The following is a 9,489-nucleotide window of genomic DNA, read 5'->3' on the forward strand; positions in this document are numbered from 1 at the left end:
TGGAGCAGGGAGGAGAGCACAGCACCGAAGCCATGCCTGGTCAGTCCGATGCTCTGAGAACTATCTGGAAAGGGCCAGAGACCCTCTGAAGCTCTTTTTCAACCACCCATTCTCCAGGCCTAGAGAAAAACAGTGGCCCCTCCTGTGGTGTTTCGTCCACTGTCCCTGGGGATCGCGATGACAGGGTGACTAATGGGCTGGTGTGCAGGCAAGCCACTGCCGCCAGCCGGCCGCTGCAGAACACTGGCCTTAGGGTTCACACCAGGACACCGAGAAGCAAGCCCAGGTGGGTTCTACCTGTCTCGCCTTCCCTGGCCCCTCCCTGGCACACAATGCCCCATGGGGTCCACCTGCCCTGCTGCTGAGGTGCCTCTCCGACATCCTCGTGGTGTTAGCATTAGCATCCAACTTAGACATAGCAGCCATTAGTAAACTGAACAGCCCTCACATCTTACCAGGTACTTAGTACTCGCCACAGCCACCATTCACCAAGCAAGCCACACTCCATGGCCAGGCCTGACATTCACTAATTACGGAGCTGTTGTCCAGCTCAGACTTCCGCATATGAGGGCAGGGAGGCCATGGGGCAGAACACGGAGGTCTGCCGGGCTCTGAAGCTGGTTTCTCTGCTGCCTTCCACAGTAGTCTGCACCTCTCTGTCTCAGAAATCACCCTGCAAGGTCAGACAAGGACACAAGCCTGAGAGGGAGGGTCCAGGTCCACGTCAGCTCCGCCGAGAAATGGTGAGGGCATGCTTTGCCGGTGCCCCGCAGACAAGCAAGGAGCTGGGTGGCCTGCCTGCCGTGAAAGTGTGCACGAGTCTGACTGCTTCACAAGCCAGTGTCCTAGCTTGAAGGGCCGGGCTCTCATGCGTGGCGAGAGATGTATCTCAGGCTGAAGGAACGTCTTCGTTGCCTCTAAGAGCAGAGCCCAAGACAGGGTCTTTTATGCTTGGAGGAAGGCTCCCAGGGACACCTATGAGGACAGAGAGGACAGTGGACACAGGAAGAAACCAAGAGGATGTCCGATCTTTTCCTGATCTCAACGGGGACTCTGCCTCATGAGGCGAGGGGCCAACCGTTAACCTTTCATAGCTGTCAATCATTTGCTATGGGCTTTCCTGCATGGGAGGTGGGAAGGGCATTTTGGGCTGAGTGACAATTCCCTAGAGAATGGTACAGCTGAAAGCCTCAGCACCCAACATGCACAGCAGCTGGGGAATGCTGGCTGCTGTTGAAGGCCCTGGGCAGGACGCCATAGGCATCAGCTGGGAGCAGGGGACTCAGAAGGTGGGGTCATCATTGACTGACTTCAGCTGCTGCGAAAGTCCATGCTTCTCTCTTTCCCTTCTTCCTTGCAGATCTGGTAGTCCTGGGCCAGCTGGGCCCAAGTTTCTGGGAGCATCCAGTTTAAACTCTTCCAAGCTGGGACTGCTCACCCCCAACCCCTTCCGGCAGTCTGTCTGTGAGGGGATTCCCAGTGACGCACTCTGGAAGGCAGCGCGGAGCAGAGGCCCCAAGCCAGGCCTGGGGATCATGAATGAGGACAGACACACAGCCAGGCTGTTCCTCCTCACCAGCCGGAGCTGCGGCCCCCAGCAGGGTGAGCAGCTGCCCTCCTGAGGCAGCCCAGGCGGGCTCAGTGCCCAGCCCTTGATGGCCAAGAGCCGGGCTGGCCCAGCCCACACGAGAGGTCGTTTCTATAGCTTCAGGGGGACCCGGCTCCACGTGCTCTAACCTCCTCATCCTCGGTTCTTCCGAGCTACCTTCATTTGTTCTACGATTATTCTCTAAGCACAGATGGACCACAAACTGAGAGCCAGGAGGGTGAAGAATGACACACACAAGGACCTTCCCTCCATTCCAGATGGGGCGGGGACGACACACTAAGAGCAGAATGCTCTGAAGGTATCACGCCAGCAAGGAAACTGGATTCCTCTGTTTTCTTACAGGCCCGATTTTCCTCCAGGGTCGCCATCCTACAGTGGAACACACTACTTGCCAACCCATCCACCTTAAGAAAAGTCTTTCTCCTTAGGGGAGGTGAAAGATACAGAATTGAAGGCAATCATGCCTTCAGCCTCGGAGCAGTCTCTGCTCTTCCCACGGAGGGGACCCCTAGAGGGACCTCAGAGCAAAGAGCAGTCCCAATGTGAGAGAGCAGGCCCAGCACAGCCAGGCCTGGCCACATCCTCAAGCTTTTGGATTCCCAAACTTGCCTCTCCCACCCGAACCCTCCTCCAAGCTCCCAACCTACTAAGTCTTCCTGCCTGCTCTGCTCTTCCCACTAGACAGATTCGTCATCAAATCCATTTGTGCCATTGTTGTGTTTGGACTGATGAAACAATACAGATTTACTTCTCCCCACTCTGGAGACTGGGAAATCTAAGATCAATGTGTCAGCGGATATGGTGTCTGCTGGGAACCCTTGTCCTGGCTTGCAAATGACCCTCTTATAACCTCATGCGACAGAGAATAAAGAGAGGTCCTGTGTCCCCCACATTATCTTATGAGGACGCTAATCCCCTTCATGAGGCTTCCATCTTTCATGACCTCATCACCTTCCAAAACCCCAACCTCCAAACAGGAAGCTGGAAGGGATTAAACTCAACACACGTTTTTAAAGGACCATCAACACTTATTCCACAGCAGACTAATTCAGAGTGAGCTTAAAACCCAACAGTCCAATGTGACTAGGACTCTCTCTCCGAGCAGGGCTCCCAGCAGCCCTCTCGGTCCCAGATGGGGACACTAGTGGGCTGCTTCCTCTTTCCCAGCCTCTGTTGCCCAGTTCAGTGCCAGGTCCCATTTGCTGCCCCAACAGATCCTTACTCCTTCATGCCACATCCATTGCCCCTCCCAAGCCCAAGGCGAAGCTGTTCCCCAGGCAACAGAAGGGGTCACCTGTAGGTTCCACCTACACTGCTCCCCAGTCAACCCTGGAACTCAGAAGGAGCCTTTAAAGGGCAACTCTTGTAACATGCACTCTTCCTGCCAGCCGCCTGGGTCCCGCAGCTGTCTCAGCCCCCAAATAACACATGAAACACTATATTAATTATGAAGCTGTTGGCCATTTGCTATGGCTTCTTAATGGCTAGCTCTGACTTAATTATTAACACATAATTACTAATATATATTTCTATAAGGACTTATGTTTCTGAGGATGCCCTTTCCTCCCGGGAGATCACATGGTGACCCTCTACCCTTGACTACATTTCCCAGAATCCTCCTTGACTCCTAGTCCCACCTGTCTTGCTTCCCTATTGGCCAACAGTGCTTTATTCATTAACCAGCAAGAGAGACATATATACAGAAGGACTTCTCCCATCACACTCTCTTGTTGCCCCTCACAGAAAACCCTTGGACGATTCCCAGTCCACTGGGATCTGGTCCTACCTGTCTCTCTGGGATCACTGTCTCTACAGTTGGCACATGCCACATTCTCCACACCTCTGCTGTGGGTCAGTCCCTCTGACTCACCTGACTTACCTGTATGGGGCCTCTGTGCCCAGGTTCAAATCCCCAGAGTTCTTACCCCGCTCTTCTGGTTGATTGCCTCTCAGGGAAGCTTGGAGGTTTGGACTCAGGCTAAATCCCTGCAGCCCACCATTCCATGCAGGAGTCTGTCTGATCAGTGTGTCCCCCAGTCGGATTCTTATCTGTTTATCCCTTGATAGAGCATTGCAGTTTGTAACCTGCTCTGCCCTCAAACTCACAACGTTCCAGTCTCAGCCTCTGAAGTCCTCAGCTCCCCACTGGACTTTAACTTAACTTCCTGGAGGATGTGCCACTCGCTGTTTTATTAACCTAAATTAAACCCCGAAGGCCTAGTACACTGCCTGGCACAGTGTAGATGGTAACTAAGTATTTTCTGTGTAGCCTGAATGAATAAAATCTTAAATGAGCTCATAGGATGAATGAAACATTACCCTTATCCTTTAGTGTTTCATTCTAATACCCCTGCCGCATCTTGGAGAATTCTGGAAGTGGGGCACTGACCCTCTAGGGACACTTTTTTTTCCATCCTGGGTATACAGGTCCAAATTCCCAGCCACCAGGAAGTTCCATTCTGGCAGGAAGTGGAACGAATTTGTTTGCTAATCAAGCCAGGGGCTCTCCGCCAGGAGCCCGAGTAGAGCCAGGCCAGCCTCGCAGGAGCCCACAGATTCGGTTCACTCATTACTATGTTTCCTTTTGTGTCGGCCTAGGCGGTGCCTTCATCTCCCAGCCCCTCTGCCTCTCTTCACTTTCTCCCAGTCTGGAGAGAAGTTTTCAGCTGCAGCCCAAGGCAAACAGACAGACAAGGTGAGTCAGTGGGCCCGGGACTCAAAAGGCTCTCTGCGCTCCGCGCTGGCCACTGCACTGAGCTCTCTGCAGACCTAGAGTGGCAACAGTCCTTCCATGTGGCTTCTCCTAGTGCTTCCTGCCTGGATAGAAAGGAGGCTTGGAGAGATTACTGAGGACTGAGATTATTTAGGAGGTTAGGTGTCAGCTGACCATGACCTACAAGCCAAATACAGACCACCACAGGGTGGGGTGAACGTTTTATTAATACAGATCTGTGTTCTTTTGTTTACTCATTTGCCTATGGCTGTTTCTGTGCTACAGTGACAGAATCCCTATAATCCAAAAGGCCAAATAAATACATATACACACCCACATATATGTATATGTATACATATGTGTGTTTATATTTGTGTATGTGTATATAATATGGCCCTTTATGTTTATTTTTTATGATTTGTGTGTATGTCTGTGTGGCTATAAGCATGTGGGCGCAGTGCCTGAAAAGGCCACAAGAGGGCATGGGTTCTCCTGTGGCTGATACTGCAGGAATTTGTGAACCACCCAACATGGGTCTTGGGAACTGAATTTAGGTCCTCTGCAAGAGCAGCAAGCATCCCTAACCACTGAGCGACCTCTCCCACGATCAAGGAATCCTTGCCCAGCTCACCAGAGACCACAGTTACTGACTGCAAGAAAGGCAGGAACACAAACCCATTGAGCATTAGAACCAGTCTCTCCAAGAGCAACAAATGCTCTTAATGGCTAAACCATCTTCCCATGCCAAAAAAAAAAAAATGCCAAGCCCCTATTTCAGTCCCCTGCCTCATGCATCAGAGTAGTTTGACCTGTGCTTCCAGAGAGCGTGTCCCACTGTCTGTTGAGCTGTTTGACATGGGAATGGCTCCCATGTAAATGTGAGCTTGACCAATCTGACTCATTCCTGGGGAATTTGGACTAAAGCGACCAAGAGGCCCTTCTGCTAGGGGAATGGATGCTGTGGGCTTTGAGACTGGTGACTGTGACAGGAGAGGTTATGAGACAGGTGTTCCTCATTAGAGGGAAAATTAGAGTCAGAGGACCTGTGAAGTTTGGCCTTGCCTGGTTCTCTAAGAGAAAAGAGAGAGGCTTTGGTTCCTAAATGTTCCCCAGTTCCAGCTCCATGAGGACAGTTGTTCCCTTCCTAGATCACCTTGGTCTTTGGGGGTTGTATTAAAAAAGTAAAAGAAAAGAAACGAAAGCAAGCTGCCTTAAGAGGGCTTCACTGCTAGGTATATATTGACTCATTAACCAAAAAGTCCCAGCGTACTTCAGGCTCAGCTTGATCCAGCAGCTCAAATGATGTCGTCTGTGACCCCATGTTTTTCAGTCGCTCCATCCTGTCTTTTGCAAGGATGGCTTGACCCTCAGTCTCTGCTCTTTGTCCCGTATATGGCCACTCTGGAGTCTTCAAGATGGCTGCAGCAATCCCAGACCTCACAGCCTCATGCCAACCTGAAAAGTGGGACGCAATCCCAGCAGCTCCCTCCACTTTGGGGCTTGATACCTTGGTCGTGATCTCTGAAGCAATGGAGATAAAAATGCTATTTAGATCAGACACCCCATGGCTTGCTTCGATTTTCCCATTTGCAATAACAACTGCTTATTGTGATACAGTTCCTGCAATGTTCATCCCACACGTTACCTCCCCTAAAACTCATAAAACCTTCCAAGGCACTTAACCAGGGCAATCTCTACTTTATTAATGAGGAAACGAGAGCTCAGAGAGTATGGCCACCTTACCTGGGGTCACACAGCAGCACCTGACAGTGCTACCGGTATCCAGGAGTTTAAAAAGGCCTGTGAAATTCAGGACCCTGAGCTCCTGACTCCTGTGTGTCTGCCTTTTACAGCAGGGGTCACTTAATAGTCGCCGACTGCACCCCATTGCTGCTCTTCTGTCACCTGTCACTATCCTCTGACCAAGGTCCCTAGCACACAGGGAGATGTTTTTTGTTCAAAGATCACAAGCTTTAGACTAGGTTACTCAAAAGTCCTGTTCCCACCTCTGGGTTTCTCTGGACTTTATTCTCATCACCACCTCGAGCTGTTTCCATGGAAACTGCTGCGCTCCTGCATCCCTTTCATCCTTCTTTCTGGGAAGCAAGGCCAGCTCTCTGGCACCCTGGTAGCCAGGCCTGACCATTATGAAGACCAAAGAGGCAATATCTGAAAGAAACATTTGCAGGGAGAGGGAGGAACCAGGACACGCTCCTGGGTTTTCTTTGAAGTGCTCCAAAATAACACCAGGTGCTCTGAGGAACTCTGCCAATTACTGGGGCCCACTATGGGTTGCAAGGTGTTTGCCATCCCATCTCTGGCATCTCATAGTCACATTCCTCCCTTCCTGGGGACCTGGGACAGAGGGCTCATGGGGGAAAATCTGCTTACCGTGTCCTTGCGTCAGTGACAGTCCTCAGAGGGTACAGTCAGTGGGATGGCAGGAAGGATCCAAAAAGCAAGGCCTAATCTAGTCACTGGAGGACTTCTGGACACTGGGAGACTTGATACGTGACTCTAGTGGCCAAGGTCTAAGGAGTACTTCCAGGATATTGCCCAGGAACATGGCATCTGACACACAAAGGCCCTGGTACCTGAATGAACCAAAGTAACCTCAATTATCCCATCCTTCTAAGCCCTGCTTAAGCATTGCTCTCTCTGAGCCTTGATTTCCTTATCTTGAAGACAGTTCAAATCTTATATAGAACATCTTGGAGGGCAGCCATGTGAGCCAACAAAGTATGATCCAGCATAACCACCGGTGAGGACATATACAGACACCGATATCCACCACTGTCAACTACCACCACCGTCATTCTCATCAGAGCTGTTACAAAACTCAAACAGAAGACCTCGGAAGATCTCAGACACTGGAAAATCCTCACGAGCTTCAGTTCTTTGAGAAGCAAGCAGAAAGCGTGGTTTCCATGTCACCGCTTTCAGATAAAGTCATTGGCACTCTGTTGCTCTGCCCTTGCTTCAGCTTCTGGGCAAGGCAATCTAGACAGCTTCCCGACCTCCAAGCAATGCCGAGCTTGGAAAAAGCACAGTGTCTTCTCATGGGCCCGAAGCTCCCCCATTCTGTTCACTGAAGCTGTTTGGGACCATGCAGTCTCTCATTGCCCCTTCCCACAGTAGCCCCAGGATCTGGAGGGGTTTTCCACCTCAGGGGAGCCAGAAAAGAAACCAAACCTGGGCAACCCTTTCACGTTAGTGGCTCAGGTGGAGGTGGAGGGCATTCTGGACATGCTAAGCAGACAGGAGGAGTCTGGCTCCTGGGTTGCCAGGTGTGGGCTAGGGCTAGTCTTTCAATTTTCAAGAAAAGTTCCTCTTACCCCATGTTGATACCAGTATCTGCTTTTCCATTTAGCCCAGACCACACACAGGATTCTTGGCGGCGAACTCTTGACGACTGGCAGGTGCCTTGGGTGCCCCAGCTGCTATTCTGGAAACAGTGGCTGCCTCGTTTGCCCCTGGACCTCACTTTGGCGTTCACCCTTTCAGTAGCAGCTTCACTGGGGGATGCAGAAAGTTAAGACTCTGCATCTGGAACAGCCTGCAAAGGCTCGTGTGTTAAGGGCCTGGTTTCCAACTCAGGTGGGATTTGGAGCCGGGAAAGTGATTGGATGGTAGAGCTCCAACTTCATGGATGCGTTACTGCACTGGCGGTGCAATAACCGACCATTGGAAGGTGGTAGAAACTGGCGGCAGACTGGGCTGGCTGGGAGGCAGCAAGTCACCAGGGTGCCAGTGGGAGGCTGTGTCTTGTTCCAGCTTTGTTTCCCTTCTCTCTCAGCCTCACTTCCTGACCAAGGCTCCCACCACGACATTCTGCCTCACCACCACCCACAGGCAGAGAACCAAAATGCCTACAGACTAAAACCTCCAAAACTGTGAGCCAGCATAACTCTTCTGTCCTTTCACTTGACTCCCTTGGATGTTTCGTCACAGTGATGGAATGCCGGCCAGCATTCTGGTCCTTGCCCAGCTGACCAGCAACCACAAGCACTGGCTGCGCAAAGGACAGGAACACAAACTTGCTTAGCCCTCAGCAATTCCAAGATGGCAGTACCCACGCTCCCATTTTACAGGCTAGGAAAGCCGAGGCACAAACAGGCCGTGTAATCCAAACACGGTCGCAGAGGGGTTTTTGTGTGTTTTTGTTTTGTTTATTTGCTTGTTTTAGGAACCAGACCCGAGGGGCTTGATTCTAGAGCAACTGTTCCTTAGAACCGAGCCTTCTTTCCTCTTCATAGACAAGACTCAGGCAAGGTGCCTCCAGTTTGCTAACTTCCAAGCCCCGGCAGCAAAGGAGCCTGGGGTACTGAGGCCTCAAACGCCAGCTTTTTCTGCCTCTTCTTCCCGAGTCTGTTCCTGAGAATAACCTCTAATCCATCGGGCTTGGGCAACCCATGAGCAGCTTGGGAACTCGGGCTCTCCGTTGTTGCCCTTTGAGGTCAGCTCAGGGCTGCCCCACCTGCCGCCCGCTCCTCTCTGTCCCGCCCCCAGGTTCTCCTCTCCCCCTAGCGACCTGCTTTTGATTCTCACCTCCTTCTCTTTTGCTCTCCTTTCGAAGGCAGCTCGGCTAACACTCATTAGCACTTGTTAATGAGCACCAGTTCGTGTCGCTGTCCTTCTTTTTAGGGGCGGGTGCTGCTTTCACTCCAAGGGTAAGCTGTCCACGAGGCTAGCACACGCTACAGGGCCGACACCTTCGGAGTGGGGAGGATATGGGAACGCACCAGGCTCTGACTGAGGGCCCCGGAGGTCTAAGAGGAGCTCACAGCATCCCTGCTTCAGAGTTTAATGTCCTCTCCCAACTGGAGTAGACACGTCCCTACGACCATGACCCTAGGTGGATGTGATTGACATTTGGAATTGTAGCCTCCAGTCTGCCAATCCCTGGACAAAAGAGTCCCGAGAGAAAGCCCAGGAGGGGAAAAGGGAGGAATCGATTCCCACAGGGGAGCTCCTCCTTCTGCATTCCCATCTGAGTCCTCCCTGCTCCCTGCAGATTCCAGCTACCCACCTACAGAAAGAAGAAAAGAAAAGAAAACCTTGAAAACTCCTGCAATTCTGCCCCGCCCCGTCCCCCGCCCCTCCACCCCTTGCGGGAGTAAGAGGGCGTGAAAAGAGTTTTGGGTTCGAATCTTAGCTTTGCTACTTT

The 9,489-nt window shown here is 51.7% G+C and overlaps 1 long non-coding RNA gene across 1 annotated transcript; it reads right to left on the minus strand.

Moving 5' to 3' along the window:
- Window positions 1–4,531: 4,531 nt before the first annotated feature.
- LOC121136506 lies at window positions 4,532–9,356 on the minus strand. The gene is made up of 5 exons (XR_005873554.1): window positions 8,871–9,356; window positions 7,658–7,837; window positions 6,714–6,916; window positions 6,329–6,491; window positions 4,532–5,843 (listed from the first exon to the last, which is right to left on the minus strand). It is a non-coding gene; the product is annotated as an uncharacterized LOC121136506 (long non-coding RNA).
- Between the last annotated feature and the right edge of the window lie 133 nt (window positions 9,357–9,489).

The sequence above is a fragment of the Mesocricetus auratus genome, unplaced genomic scaffold (assembly GCF_017639785.1).
Source record: "Mesocricetus auratus isolate SY011 unplaced genomic scaffold, BCM_Maur_2.0 Super-Scaffold_6723, whole genome shotgun sequence".
Lineage (NCBI taxonomy): Eukaryota > Metazoa > Chordata > Mammalia > Rodentia > Cricetidae > Mesocricetus > Mesocricetus auratus.